Source organism: Camelus ferus, chromosome 18 (genome assembly GCF_009834535.1).
Source record: "Camelus ferus isolate YT-003-E chromosome 18, BCGSAC_Cfer_1.0, whole genome shotgun sequence".
Classification (NCBI taxonomy): domain Eukaryota; kingdom Metazoa; phylum Chordata; class Mammalia; order Artiodactyla; family Camelidae; genus Camelus; species Camelus ferus.
Window position 1 is genome coordinate 12,713,098 of NC_045713.1, and position 14,530 is coordinate 12,727,627.

General features: G+C 54.5%; 1 long non-coding RNA gene across 2 annotated transcripts; it reads left to right on the forward strand.

Annotated features, from left to right (window-relative positions):
* Positions 1–7,276: 7,276 nt before the first annotated feature.
* LOC116657521 lies at positions 7,277–14,223 on the forward strand. 2 transcript variants are annotated; one of them, XR_004312643.1, is made up of 3 exons: positions 7,277–7,404; positions 8,737–11,842; positions 12,566–14,223. It is a non-coding gene; the product is annotated as an uncharacterized LOC116657521 (long non-coding RNA). The 2 variants fall into 2 exon arrangements; XR_004312644.1 differs by lacking the exon at positions 7,277–7,404 and having other exon boundaries at positions 8,586–9,935; positions 11,699–11,842.
* The last annotated feature ends 307 nt before the right edge of the window (positions 14,224–14,530 follow it).

Sequence of the window (14,530 nt, forward strand, 5' to 3'; positions counted from 1 at the left end):
ACAGCACCTCCCCCCGCCCCCAACTCCCAGCTGCCCTGCCCTTCAGCCACACGCTGGAGCCAGTGTGTAATTTTGGAAACTGGTCCCTGGGTAGAGCCTGGAGAGGCTGGATAGAGTGGCCAGGCTGCTAAAAGATTCTGACGGGAGTCCCTGGGAGCACAGGGCTTGGCAGGTTGTGAAAAATGTTAAGGAGAAAGAGACTGGATGGATTGAGAGGGCAGTGGTGGGGTGTCAGGGAGAGGAGCGCGGGGATGCCCAGCCCCCGGCATTGGAGGAGGGAGGGGCATTCCTGACACCCCCATGAGTTTGCAGGTAGACTCTGCCTCCGATAAAGAGCTCTGTGTGGACCAGTGGGAAGGGGCAGAAATCAGGGCCTCTGCGGTTTTGCCACTGAGTGTGATGGAGCGAGATACTCAGCCTTTCCAAGCCTCAGACTCCTCACCTGTAAAGTGGGACTCACACCCCCCATGCTGCTGGGTTGTTGGCAGGATTAAAGCAGCTGGATCTCAAAAAGCATTTAGCAATGGGACTGGCGCATAGCAAGCCCCGTGCTCAAATGGGATTTGTTGACAAACGGATGTGGTGTCTGAAAATGAGAGAGAGATCGGTCCGAGGTGACCTCAAGGTTTGGCCTGAGACACACGAAAGATGGAGTTGCCATCTGCTGTGATGGGAAGGCCGGAAGGTGCAGGTTGGAGGGGACCAAAGCTGGGGGTTCACCCCGAGCCCACTGCGAGCCTGGTTCAGGAGAAGAGAAGGGAGTGGGGGGCAGGAAAGTGGGAAATCCAAGGACCACCGCATTGCCCACTGCCCACCACCTATCTGCATTTCAGGGAAGGCTGCCCCGCCGAAGGCCAGCCTCCCACTCCTGCAAAGGCCCATGCTTGACAGCCTGTTTCTCAAGGGAGAGAGAAAAAACACCATTGGTGTGACTTCTTCTCCCTGCCCACAGCTGGTACAGCCTGAGCTTCTGACACAGCAATGAGTCCCCTGAAAGGAACAGTTGGCCCCGGCCCTGTCGCCCTCTCCTCGGTGGGTCCCCCCTACTCCTGGGCCCAGCCCCTCTCCGCCCTGAGCCTGGGCCTGCTTGGTCATTCTGCACCAAGGTGCAGCTCTCCCGGGAAAGAACCAGAATTCCTCTCAGTTCAGAAGTAAAATGCGTAAGTCTGCCTGAGGCCTCACATCTCTCTCTCTCCATTCTCAGCATGAGGCCAAGGCTCTTTATAATTCATCAAAAAGGCCACACATAATGAGCTCTGCTCTGACAGCCAGGGCTGTCAGCTCACCTTCTGAAAGCCCCACACCCTAGCCCAGGACCCTTAGATCTTGTCCCGAGGCCGGGGATGAATCACCTGTGAGCCAGACGTGAGGCTGAGCCAGCCCTGCCCTCCCCTTCCTGAGGACCAGCTGTGTGCAAGGTGGCTGGGCTGGGGCGTTCATAGATGCCAAATCACAGAATCTTCCTGACAACACTGGAAGGCAGGCACCTACCTGCCCATTGTGCAGATGTGAAAACTGAGGTACCCTAAGTTTCAGTATCTTGTTGGAGGTCCCTTGGCAGATGTCCAGTAAAGAATCACCCTCATCCAAAGAGAGATCGGGCTTTTGCCCTGCCCTCCTGGAAGGTGATGGCTAAGCCCTCAGAATGTCCTGCCTGATGAGGGTGTCTTTGTTTATCTAGGGGCCTTAGACCATGTCTGAAAGTCTAACAGTTTGGTTTAGCCTGGGGGCTTTGAGCCATGCAATATCCCCTTAACCTCCAGAGGGACTGGACACTGACGTCAGCCACACTGGAAGTCAGCCACATATGTGTGATGGAGCCCAGAAAAGACTCTGCACCCTGAGCTCGGTGAGCGCCCCTGCTGGGCTGTATCTGTGTGTGCTGTCACATGTCGCTGTTGGGAGATGTTATTATGTCCGCGGCTCCCCTTGGAGGGGACATCCGCACGTGGAACCCTCCCGGACTCTGCCCCAGGTGTCTGCCCTGAGCTGGACTTCTCTGTATCCTTTTCTGTAGTAGACCCTAACCGTGAGCACGACGGCACCCAGCGAGTCTTGTGAGTCCTTCTGGTAAATGAGCAAACCTGAGGTGGTCTTGGGATCCTCAGCTCTGCAAGTGGTGTCAGGGCTGAGCGTGATCTTGGAGACCCCTGGACTCTGCCATGGGGTCAGAGGTGACGACTGTGACCTGTTCCGTAACGGGTCTGCTGGACCGGGAGGGAATCAATTTCTGTTGTTTGAAGCCCATGGAACCTCAGGATGAGGACCCGGGCAGCCCTGCAGCGCCCCAGCTGTGAGTCTGCGGCCGCTTCACGACGGCCCGAGGAAACAGATACAGTCTCTGCCGCGGCAGCCCTCCCGCGCGGCAGCTCCTCAGGGAAGGTGCCCGCCCCCGGAGGACCCAGTCCTCCTCAGACCCGCAGCGAGTCCCTTTCATCGGCCGCTCATTTGATCAATTCCTGTGGCGGCCATGAGGATGCGCCCGGCAGCCCCTGACGGCTGCCGTGGTCTGAAACGCACCAGTGCATTTGCCCCCCAGCCACCTGCCCCACATTCTGCTCCCAGCCATGACTGCCCCCAGCAGACCCAGTTCCTAGGGCACGCGGGATGCTGGTGGCCAGCTTGGGCCCAGGGGTTCCCCAAGACACTCAGCAAACCTCCCTGAGTCTGCACACCAGTTGAGCACAGTTCCCTGCCAACCTGCCTCCCTCTCCCCTTCCCTCTGGGTCAGATCGCAGGATCCCAGGGTGCACCCGGCCCCTCCCCATTTCCTCTCCTCAGGGCTTCGTCTCCTGGGGCCACCATAACAAATCACCACAAACTGGGTGGCTTAAAACCACAAGAATGTGGTCTCTCCCAGTTCGTGAGACCAGAGTCCAGGTCAGGGTATCTACAGGGCTGCTTCCTTCTGTCCCCTCCCTCTCTCCTCATTTCTGGTGGCGGCCAGCAATCCCTGGGGTTCCCTGCCTTATAGACAAGTTGCTCCTACTCCTCCTTCTTTGTCACATGGCCTTCTTCCCTGCGTGTCTCTGTGTCATCTCCTCTTCTTGTAAAGACATTGGTCATTGGATGTAGGTTCCACCATAAGTCCAGGATGATTTTGTCTTGAGGACCTTGACTATTTGTTGGCACAGACCCTATTTCCAGTTAAGGTCACATGCTGAGGTCTGAGTAGGTGTGAATGTTGTGGGGGGGGACACTATTCAACCCACTAGCCAGGCATTTCTCCCAATAAAGTCCTGTCTCGGCATCTGGGCCAGTGAGCCTGCATTCATGCACCCTCTGTGGGCCAGGCCCCATGCTAGGTGCTGGAAATACAAAGATGGACCATCCAGATGTCCATCTGGCCGCACAGGGCTTAAGATACGGGGATGAGGCAGGTGGGGAAATGAGGTCAGGGATGGAGATGCATTGTGCACGGGGACACCCACCTCCACCCTGCTTCCCTGCCTCCCTGGGAGGGGGTCTGGTCCTGGTCCAGAGGGAGAAAGACCCCGTTCTGGAGCTGGCCTTGGCTTGCAGGGTGTACATGCTCAGGAGGCTGTTGTGTGCATGAAAATACCAGGGAGTCTCTTCCTCTCGCTGCCTCTCTGGCGCCCGAAATAAATGAAAAAGAGACGTTCCTGGCAGGGTCTGTGGAGGAATTCCACGGCAGGAATGAAAATTGGCTGCAGCATCCAAGAAATCCTTGAATGGAAAGGGATTTCTAGGACAACACACCTCTAGGAACAGAAAATGTCAGTAGTAAAGCTGGGGGGTGTACACCTGCCACGTGTCTGTGGACGTGTCCACCGTGTGCACACCTGCACAGGTGTGCGTGTCTGCTGGCCGCATATGAGTGTGCGGGTGACGTGAGGAACCCAGCCAAAATCACAGCATCAGCTTTTTCCGGCTGTTTGCCCATCTGCCAGCCTCTTCCATCTCCCCTGAGCCCGCCGGCCAGCTGGGGTCACCTTGTCCTGTTGCATTTCCTTGGCTCCGGCCACTGTCTGGGAGGGACGCCAGCCCCCGGCCGCTCCCTGGGGATTCTCTGCAGGTTGATGTGGCTCCAGTCCCACCTGGCACTGAGCTCCGGCTTTCACTGGCTCCTCCATCTGCCCTGTGCCAGCCGTCCTTTCTCCAGGCGTCACATTCACGCAGCTTCAGGGACTCACTGCCGTAAGTGGCTTTTTCTGGGCTCCATCATAGCGTCCAACGTCTTTAAATTGAAACAAGGCAACCCTGGTGCAAGAAGTCCCAGGGCCAGTCCTCCTCTGGGAGCTGTCCTGGCCAGAGGCCCGCACCTCCTGTCCAGAACTTGCTGCTTTTCCCATCAGAACAGCCCCTGGGGGGCTGTGAAAACGAAGATGGCCCCTCCCCCACCCCTGCCCTTCCTTCCTTCCTTCAATCCCTCATCCCCACCCTAAGTGGAATCCACCTGACCACTGAGCTTGGTGAAGCACCCAGGTCAGATGTCTGCCCCCTTCCAGCCCGGCTCCGGGGGGCCCTCCCAGGCCTCCTCCAGCCAGTCGATCCTTTGGTCCTTCTAGAAACACAGCCTGGAGAGACCTGCTGGTGTTAGCCCAACCTTGGGCTGTGGAGGTGGCAATTCAGGAATGATCTGAAACCTCTCGTCCTACAAAAGGGAAACTGAGGCCAGAGAGAACAAGCTTGCCTAAGCCGTACCATGAGTTAGTGTCTCCCCCGGGCGGTGGGGAGTCCAGGTCTCCTGACTCAGCATGAGGGCTTCATCCCAGCCCATGCAGGTGATCCCAGGCACAAAGCCTCAGTGGAGTTGGGGGGTGAGGTGGGGCTGGTCTTTAAACACCCCCAGAATCCTCCAAGGACAGCTCTCTAAATAAGTCACTCTTCCTGGCTGTAACCGCTGGGGTCTCTGATGTAGCCAAAACTCTGTCGCAGGCAGGACCTGATGCCGCCCCACCCCACGTCCCTGCTCTGCAAGGGTGCAGACAGTGAGGTGGGCAGAGCCTAGAACTTTCCTGTCCTGTCTTCTCCACTCCAGTCCCCAAGCACTCCACGTCCCCATACTCCTCCCCCTGGAAGGAGGACACTGTTGCTAAAACCACTTTACAGAATGTTGCAGATGGATGTTTGTGCCCCTGCCTTCAGAGTCATATGCTGAAGACTTGACCCCCAGTATGACTGTATGTAGAGACAGGGCCTTTAAAGAGGTAACTGAGGTGAAATGAGGTCAGAGGGTGGGGCCCTGATCTGACAGCATTAGTGGCCTTATAAGAAGTGACACCAGAGGGCTCTCTCTTCCTGAATGTATGCCCAGAGGACGGGCCACGTGAGGACAGTGAGGAAGAAAAGGCAGCCATCTGCAAGCCAGGAAGAGAGCCCTCACCAGAAGCCAGATCTGCCAGCACCTTGATCTTGGACCTCCAGCCTCCAGACAGAACCATGAGAAGTGAATGTCTGTGGTTTAAACAGCCCAGTCATTGGGATTTGGTTATGGCAGTCCCCGCGGACTGCAACGAGAACAGGAATCTTGACAGATGAAACGAAATCAAGTCTGAAAGTTGCTTCAGAGTAATACAGAAGAGGCAGGAGTCGAGAGGAAACAAAACTGGCTACCGGCTGAGAAGTGCCGTGGCGGGGGGGCGGGTTCACGGTGGGGAGGTGTCATTATTGCCTTCTGTGTACTTTTATGTGTTTGAAATCGTCTCTAACACGATGTTTGTAAAAATAGTATAGTGGAGTTGGTCATGAAATCCATTCAGTGCGTCACAGCTAGCATTTTAAAAAATAGTATCAAATGAAAAGGGGGGAAGGGTGTAGCTCAGTGGTAGAGCGCACGCTTAGCGTCCACGAGGTCCTGGGTTCAATCCTCAGCACCTCCATTAAAAAATAAATCAACCTAATCACCTTCTCAAAAATAAAAAAACATAAAACAAAAATAAAGTATTAAAAAAAAAAAAAGAGTAAAATAGAACAGGCTAGAACACACCAGAATGTATCACATATGATAATGGAATACTTAGTGAAAATTTTTTTCAACGGTGTGTGCGCCGTATACCAGCTCTGAATGTATAATGTCCTTACTGCTGGGCATGATTAAAAGAGCTGGAAAATCGTTTCTCGCAGTTGATTTGACTGTGGCCTCTGCAGTCAGACTGCCTTGGTTCTGGTTCTGCCATTTTCTGGCTGTGTGACCTTGAGCAGGTTACTAAACTTCTCTGTGCCTCGGTGCAGCTAATAATACTAACCCCATCCTAGGACTGATGTGAGGATTAGGTGAGCTAAAGGATGTAAAGTGCTTCCAGCGATTCTCCTAAGACATTGGAAGTGCTCAATAAATTGTAACAATCGTAGTGGTGTTCTTGGCCGGTAAAGGGCACATGTGGGTTAGCCATGAAGCAAACGACTCTCTAACTCTCTCTCCAGGCTCTGTGGCAGTTCATTCATTCATGGATATTCATTCATAATTCATTCACTCATTTATTCAAAAAGTATTATGGAATGCCCACTCTGTACCTCATTCTATTGCATTTTGCAGGTACTGCATTTTTTACACATTGAAGGTTTGCAGCAACCCCGAGGTGAACAAGTCTGTCAGCTCCATTTTTCCAACAGCATTTGCTCACTCACGTCTGTGTCACATTTTGGTCATTCTCACGGTATGTCCAACTTTTTCATTGTTATATTATTTGTTATGGTGATTTGTGATCGGCGATCCTTGATTTTACTTCTATGGCTTGCTGAAGGCTCAGATGATAGTATTTTCTGGCAATAAAGGATTTTTAAATTAAAGTGTGTGCATTGTTTTTTTTAATGACATGTGACCGATAAGTTTGGGAAGAGCAGTTTCAGAGGCGATGTGGGTGGGAAGCCGGACTGCCCTGAGCAGTGGTTGGAAGGGAGGCCAGACCACAATTCTTGCCAGAAGTTTGGCTGGGGGTGGGGTGGGGTGCAGAGCCTGAGAGAAAGGATGGCGGAGGGAGGGACCGTGTCCTGTTTGTCTCTGACTCCTACGACTCGGCATTCTGATTATTATCCCCAACATACACATGAGAACACACTGAGGCTCCAAAAGGTGGGACGATCGCCCCAGGCTTCCAAAACAGACCGAGATTTGAGCCTGAGTGGCCACTGCCCCGCCAGGCTTCCCGCGCCTCCCTTAGTCCTATTTTTCTTTAATGAGTCAGCAGCACTCGGATAGTCAGACCTTGTATGAACTAAACAAACCAAAGCTGCAGAGTTTTGTTTTGTTTTTTTAACAAAAGATCTCACTGAATAAGCAATGGACTTTTCTGCAACTATTTTTAAAGATGGAGCTGCAGCGAGGCTGCGGGGAAAATCACAGAGAGCAATCTTTCGAAGGTCACCCAGCACTCTGCGGGGAAGCCAAGGCTGGTGGGGCGCCTCCCGACACCCCAACCGGGGCCCCATCAGAGGCCGGAGGTAGGTTCTGGGTGTGATTCTAGAACACAGCTCCAGCCAGCCATGGTTCTCCTTGCTCAGCAGGGTCCCCAGTCCTGTCCCTTTGGCTGAGGGACTTAGTGATACAGGTCCTGGCTCTCATCCAGGACGTCGCTGACCTCTGTAGCACGCCAGACTGCGTGCTCTCCAAAAGGCGAGGTTGTAACTGTCCCCCCACCTGCTCCACCACCTCCGTGCATTCCTTCCTCCCCCAGGTTTCTGCCTCTGACGCCCACAGATGAGTCTGTGTATCAGTCCACCCCCACATTTGCCCCCCGTGGCCGTGGCACCTGCAGTGGTACTTGTTTACCATGTATACACCAGCGACCCTGTCCCACCCCGGGAACCAAGACCTCAGACCTGGTCCCTGCCCTCCCAGAGCTCCAGGGTGGGGCCAGCGTTCCCAGGAACAAAGTGCTTTCACACACAACCCCGCACCTAATTCCCTGCCCCTTCCAAAGAATCATCTCCAGGGAAACGGAGGCTGAGAGAGGTCAGCGGCTGCATGTGCCCCAGGCGGGGTGCGGACCCGGACCTCTTCTCCCTGGTTCCAGCCTTTCTTACACAATGCAGGGAGCTTCCTCACCCTCCATAAATCTCTGGTCCAGGGGGCGTGGAAGGGTCGGGAACTCTGTGAGGGCATGCCTGGGAGGTGCTGCAATGGGATATTTAGTCAGAACCCGGGTCGGGGGGGTGGGGGGTGGATTTCATTCCAGCTCTTATGCGCCCATAAACCTGACTCTGGGCCTCAGTTGCCTCGGCTGTAGACGGGGTTGATGGTAGTATCAGCATAAGTGGTAGCAGCAGTAACCGTGTCCTGGGTCCTGCGGCACCATTATTTTCCCCAAAGGAGACAAGGAAAGCGAGACTGAGAGAGTAAAATGACTTGCCCAAGGTCATGCACTTGCAAGGATGTGAGTCCCAGCAGCTCCACCTGGGCTGTCTTGCGGGGCTGGTGGGAGAATGTGAGGATGTGGGAGAGGGACCTTGAACCCTTTACCTCTGCTCTCAGCCCTGTGGCGGGGCCTTCCCCTCCCCCCGGAGCCTGGGCGCCCCCTGGTGGTCAGAGCAGCCCCTGCATCTCAGCCTCCTTCCAGGCCCCTCCCGCGGACATGTGGGCCCCTCCCCAGGCTTGAGAAGCAGCAGCTGGGGAGCCCGCTAGGGCAGGTGGAAGCCAGCAAGCCAGGAGGCTAAATCCCAGTCCCACCTCCTCGCCCCCGCTCTGTGACCTCGGTGTTGCTGCTCAGGCAGGAGAAGCCAGAGTGATTAATTTATGTTTTCTTCCTGTTGCATTTCTCCCTTCCGGGTTCCAAGAAGAGAGCAGGCCCCCTGTTCCTCTGCCTCCAGGTCCTTGTGTCAGGTAATCGCTGCTTCCTGGCTTTTATGGTGACGCTGCACTAGTGGGGTTGCCTTGGGCCGGGCCGTCGGGGCTGATGCAGGTGGGAGTGGGTGGGCCGCAGCCCAGCTGTGCCGTGTTTCTAGGAATCCCGTGACGTTGCCTGCTTGGTCACAAAAGCACTTTTCCCTAACCACCGTGAGCACCTGAGGTGGGTGGGCAGGCTTCTGACATCGCCTGCTCTGACCTCCTGAAACTTACAGAGTCATCAGCAACCCTCTCCCAATAGTGTCAAATGGAAAGAAATCCAGACTTAGGAAGAGAGATTTTATTCCAAAGGCTTGACCCGTGGAGACAAGCAACTCAGGTCATCATTAGGAGGCAAAGAAAAGGGATTTTGAGCTCTGTGTCTGGCCTTGTGTTGGTAAACGAGGGAGCGTCCCTGAGTCCTCGTGACGTCCTCCGGAGAAGAGTGGTTCTTCCCAGAACACAAGGGATGTGGGTTCCTTTAACCTCTGCGGTTTTCCAGGAGCTCAGGAAACAGTGAGGACACTGTTGTCCTTTGTGGGTTGAATCTGAAGGTACCAAGAATGCTCACTGCACCCAGGGTGAAATATAAAAATAAGTAGATCACAGGCAATGACCTTTTCCCTAATAAGTGTTAAAATCTGGCCGACATGTGTATGTCGTCACCCTGAGTACAGCTGGTGGTGGTGCTTGTAACAAGGTACCTGCTGGATGATTTGCTACGTCTTTGCCCCCTCGTGCTCAACATGCTAGACCGTCTCCCTGGGAGGCCGGAGCCTGGGGAGGCCTCACGGTTCTTGGCCTGAGGTCATCAGAACCTCACAGCTGTAGTCTGGGCCGGAGTCAGGGAACTCGGCCTCTTCCTTCTTCCCCGGGCCCCAGGCTGGGCACCGGCCAGATTTCAGTCAGGCTCCCCAGGCAGGACATGAAGCAGAGGTACCACCTCCTGAGAGCTGGTGGCTCTTTCCGTGGTTTTTGGCCCCATGCTGGTCATCCACCGGATGGGAAGCCCCAAGAGGCTGGCCTTGCTTTGTTGGTGGCTTCATCCCAGCACAGGGCACGTGGCCTCGTGGATGAAGGTGAGCCCTGACAGCGGCGAGCAGGGATGAGACAAAGAGTGGATGCATACGATAGGGAACAAGGCTGAGAGGTAAGTGGGAGCAGCTCGAACACCGAGCACCCCGACTTCGTGGTAAGGGGTGGAGGGAGGCGCTGGGCATTTTAAGCGGGACAGTGAGCTGATCCCACCTCTGTTTAGGGACAGGGGCTGCGGTTTCTGTTTGAGAAAAGATGCAGCACCGGCCACACCCATCCAGCCTCCTCCAGGCTAGGGGTGGCCTGGCGCCCGACAAACATTCGTTGAGAGTCTGGGGGTCTGGGACTGACCGGGAACTCCTGCCCAAGTTGGAGCAGCAGAGTTAGAAGCCAGGCCTAGCCTTCCAATCTGCAGCTGGCTTATGGTACCCCCTGCTGCCCATTCCCAGAAGCACACTGGGGCTTTGGGGAAGAAAATAGAAAGCGAAGGCTGCATCCCCCTGCGAGGCCTTCGGCACCGGCGGCACCGGCACCACCGCGAGGACCACTTGCCACCACGGCCTCCGCGATCCTAACTCACCACTGACTCAGACTTTGAAGTGTGCCCGACGTGCTGATGTTAGACGTCACTGTCCCAGAGACCAGGGAGCAGCCTCCCAGGGGAGGAACCATGCAGGCAGGGCAGACAGACCGATGCAGAAGGATTTGGGGGTCATTCCAGACATAGAGGACGCAGGACTCGCGATGGATTGGGTGCGGGAGGGGGAAAGAGCGAGAATGAAAATCTCCTAGGTGTGGCGCTTGTGCACCTGACGGGTGGGAGAGGAGGTTTCCACGACGGGGAAGGTTCCGGCCCGGAGGACAGGTGGAGAGGAGGAGACTGGAACCCAGTTCTGGACATGTGAGGAGCGAGGTGCCAGAAGAGCGTGTTCCCCGCGGGTCAGGGGCGCTGTCTGAGCCGGAGACAGAGATCATGGGTTGTTCAGAAAGAACCTAAAACCCATGGGACTCGACAGGCTCTTGAAAAGTTCACATCACCTGATGCGAACTTCACCTGGGCGTGTGTGTTTTCCAACTTCTGATGCAGAGGTTGGGCCAGAGATGTGCAACTGCCCTGAGCTTCCAGACTGTCTGCGTCCCCTCTGTGTTGGGGTTGGGGAGACCCACGGGGACCTGCTTGCTCAGAGCTGCCTGGCATAGGCCAGGGCAAAGCTGCCTTCCCCACCTGGGTCCTCCCTCACCTTCTTGCTTCTGGAAAGTGCTGGTTCCAATGGGTCACGTCGGCCTCCTGGAATCTGGACCCCAGCACCTGCGGTTGTCTAAAGGCCTTGGCCAGTGCTTTACCCCAGCGCTCCAGGGGCCCGCGGTGTGCCTGGTGCACCGTTCACCCACAGGCACGTACACACACACCTGCGTGTACGTGCACAAGCGTGCATCACAGTGGTAGAAACCCAGGTCTCAGGAGGGAGCAGCTGCCGCCCAGCGCTGAGGAAGAGGCTAGTGCACCCTGGCTCCCTGTTCTCCCCAGAGCCTGCGGGCGGGGGTCCAGCCTGTGGCCTCTGCTCCCTCCCTCCTCCATCTCCCACCCCAGCTCTGTCCCGTGGGGCCTGGGCCACCTGCTCCCCATCACCTGGTGGGGAGGGGGTTCCTGGTGAGCCCTGGTGGGGCTTTCCCCCTTCTGAGCTGCAGTGTCCCCAACACCTGCACATAGTAGGTCAGAAAGATCTCCACTGAGCGAGGCACTTGCTGAGGAACCTCCCCTCACTCATGAGAAGCACCAGTGTCTGTGACACAGATTTGGTCAGAAGCTGCAGACATAGTGGGGCCCCCCGAGGGTCACTCGGCCCCCTTTGGTCACTCCTCCCACTGTTCCTCCAGAATCTTCCATCTTCAGTCTCCACATCAGCCCTCTGCCACGAAGCAGCAAACTGAACAAGAAGCGCATGTGTCCGGGGCGTGCTGGCCCCTGGGCAAGGCTCGTGGATGCCGCCAGAGCGTTCTCTGGATGACTACCTGGAAAATGTACCCATTTTCTCTTTTTTATTTAAAAAAAAAATGAATGAAATTGATGTAACATACAATCAATCATTTTCAAGTGAGCCATTCAGTAGCATTCAGTGTATTCAGAAGGCTAAGCCACCACCTCTCTGTAGTTGCAAAACTTTTTCACTGTCCCAGCAGAACACCCACTACCCATCAAATGATCGCTCCCCATTCCTCCCCGCCATGCCCCCAGCCCAGGCGCCTGGGAACCACCCATCTGCTTTCTGTCTCTGTGGATTTGCCTATTCTAGACGCTTCAGATACATGGAATCATAATGCAGGTGTGGCCTTCCGTGACTGGCTTCTTTCACAGAGTGTATTTTCACGGTTCACCCATGGTCTAGAAGGTGTCAGTCCTTTTTCAGGCTGAATCATATTCCACTGTGTGTATGCACCACAGTGGTTTCGTTTGTTCTTCTGTTGATGGGTGTTCCCACCTTTTGGCTACTGTGAACTGTGCTGCTGGGAACGTTCGTGAACAAGTCCCTGAGTATCTGTTTTCAGGTCTTTTAGGCATCTACCTAGGAGGGGAATTGCTGGGTCATACGGTCATTCTATGTTTAACTTTTTGAGGAATCACCAAACTATTTTCCATTTTACTTTCTCACCAGCAATAGATGAGGGTCCCCATTTCTCCACATCCTTGCGCATACTTACTATGTTCTGTTCTGGTTTTCTCATGCTCTATTTTGTCTGTTACAGCCATCCCCGTGGGCGTGCAGTGGTAGCTCGTCGTGGTTCTGATTTGCATTTCCCGGTGACTAATGATATCGAGCATCTTGTCACGTGTTTATTGGCCATTTGTCTGTCTTCTTTGGAGAAATGTCTGCAAGCAAGTCCTTTGCCCATTTTTCATTGGGTGGTTTGTCTTTTAGTGATTGAGTGGTAAGAGCTCACTCTTTATACAAACTGTGCAACACAAAGAAGCTAGAGCTTGGACAGATCAGGCCACTTGCCCAAAGTCTGGGAGTCTGGCCAGAAATCAATCTTCACCTCCTCACCCCACTCCCCGCCTCAGCTGCAATTAGAGTATTTTTGTGGCTGGAGCAGTTGCTGACCTGCGGATGCCTCAGACAAGCTATTAGGGAAGGAAAAGATGAGGAAGAACAAAGGGAGTCCGCTCTTCTGAAAGGACTTCCCAAGGGCAAGCGTCCCAGGGACGCCTTCTGTCCCAGAAGGGGCTGAATATTCTGGGAGCTGATTCCCAACTAGGCTCCTCCAGCTGTGTCAGTGTGAACATGCTTATGCATCTGGTGTGTGCCTGTGTGTTCACGCATGTGCACAGATGTGTGCACCTGCAGGTGCCACAGCTGCCAGGACCCACACCCTCCACATCCTCTCTTTCCCTGTGACGCCCACAGGCTGCAAGGGGAGGAGACTGGGAGCATGGCTGAGCAGGGCTGCCACCTGCTGGTCACACTGGGCTCTGCAGGCAGGTGACCTGCGGGGCTGGACACCTGGTCTCCCCGGTCAGCTGCAGAGGTTGCTGCCTTTAGAGCTCCGGGAAGGACCGTTTCCTCTGGCCCCTGTCACCCCTGTGCCCCGAGGGCCTCCCAGGGAACAGCTGCAGGGGCCTGATAGCCTTCTTGGCACCACGAGCCCCTCTCCAGTCAGATAAAGCCATCAGAATAAATCAGAATTATGTTTTTAAAAGCACAATATAAAATAATAGAATTACAAAGGAAACCAGTTACCAAAATAGCAATGGTAATGTATGTGCTTAGAGAAATAAGATCTGGCGTCAGGTCTAAGAGCAAATGTAATTTTGAAGACACAGTCGGTACAGCTGGCGTTTTGAGAGGCCCACATGGGATACGAGAAAATCTGTGAGGCTCGCTGATGCAGAGTTGCAGGGGCTGCTAACAGCCCTGCCGTCTGGGGCCTGTACTCACTCACGGTGGAAGGCAGTGCCTTGATTTGATTACAGGTTTGTAGAAGTGAAGGTGCAGTTTCTCCCACCCAAGTTCATGAATTCTCTCCATGGATCCCTTGGGGGTTGGACACCCCAGGTTAGGAGCCCCCGGCCCGGATCCTGCCTGGCTGCCCCAGGACCTCCTCAGCCTCTTGTCCTGCTGCCAAGCAGATTCCAGCCCAGTTTGCTCCTTCGGCCCCTGCCACACCTTCCACAGCCTGGCTGCCTCCCCCACCCCCACCCTCTGATCCCCCTCCTCAGCACGAGAGGAGGCATCATCCTCAGAAGGCAGCCTGGGGCTTCCTGGCTTCCCCGCTCTGATGATGAGCAAGGACCAGAGCTGGTTTCCTTCCCCCCCGCCTTTTTTTTAGCTGAAATATAGTTGATTACAGTGTGTTAGTTTCTGGTGGACAGCATAGTGATTCAATTATGTATATATTCTTTTGCATATTCTTTTCCATTATAGGTTATTACAAGATACTGAATATAGCTCCCTGTGCTATACAGTAGGTCCTTGTTGTTTATCTATTTTATATACCATAGTGTGTATCTGCTAATCCCAAATTCCCAATTCATCCCTCCCCTACCTTTCCCCTTTGGTAACCATGAGTTTGTTTTCTACGTCTGTGAGCCTGTTTCAGTTTTGTAAATAAGTTCATTTGTGTCTTTTTTTAGATCCACATATAAATGATATCATATGCTATTTGTCCTTCTCTGTCTGACTGACCTCACTTAGTAAGATGGTCTGCAGGTGC